At 40.8% G+C, this 737-nt stretch overlaps 1 non-coding gene across 1 annotated transcript; it reads right to left on the minus strand.

The window, feature by feature from the left end:
- Positions 1–265: 265 nt before the first annotated feature.
- On the minus strand, positions 266–372 carry LOC122058539. Its single transcript, XR_006133831.1, has one exon. It is a non-coding gene; the product is annotated as a small nucleolar RNA R71 (small nucleolar RNA).
- Positions 373–737: the final 365 nt, after the last annotated feature.

Raw genomic sequence — 737 nt, forward strand, 5'->3', positions numbered from 1 at the left:
ATCTCAATACATCACTATGTTGCCCCACTTCCTTGGGTTGACCTCTGAGGATGCATACCTATTTCTAAGGGAATTTGAAGAGGTATGTGTTCTAATTAAGATCCAACAGCTTTCTGATGATGCTCTTAAACTTAGGTTTATCACTTTTGCATTGAAAGACTAAGCTAAGAAGTGGTTGTATGGGTTACCCACAAATTCCATAACCTCATGGGAACAGTTCACAGTTGTCTTCCTTAAGAAGTTTTTCCCAACTCACAAGACCAATAAGCTTAGAAGTGATATCCTTCAGTTTAGGCAAAAGCCTAGTGAGTCATTTTCCAAACTTATGGAGAGATTCAAGGATCTACTCCAAGAATGCCCTCACTATGGCCTAGACCTATGGCATTTATGTCAAATAATTTATGAGGGTATTGATTACCCAACTAAACAAATGATAGAGTCTATGTGCCCTGAGGGATTCACATCCTTTACAGATGAAGGAAAAGCATGGGAATTTTTACTTGACTTAGCTGACAAAACCCGTGAGTGGGAATCAACCCAAGAGAGTGAAAGAACAATAGGAGGAAAAGGATATTTTGTGGATGGGATAGTAGCCAAGGAAGCCCATTTGGATAGCCTAATCAAGAGGATTGAGCCTATTGTTCCTAGAGAGCCATCATCAGTCAATTTGGTTAAGATTTGTGCTTGGTGCCAGTCCCCTGGACATGTCATAGAAGAATGCCCCAACACCTCTGGGG

Source organism: Macadamia integrifolia, chromosome 12 (genome assembly GCF_013358625.1).
Source record: "Macadamia integrifolia cultivar HAES 741 chromosome 12, SCU_Mint_v3, whole genome shotgun sequence".
Classification (NCBI taxonomy): domain Eukaryota; kingdom Viridiplantae; phylum Streptophyta; class Magnoliopsida; order Proteales; family Proteaceae; genus Macadamia; species Macadamia integrifolia.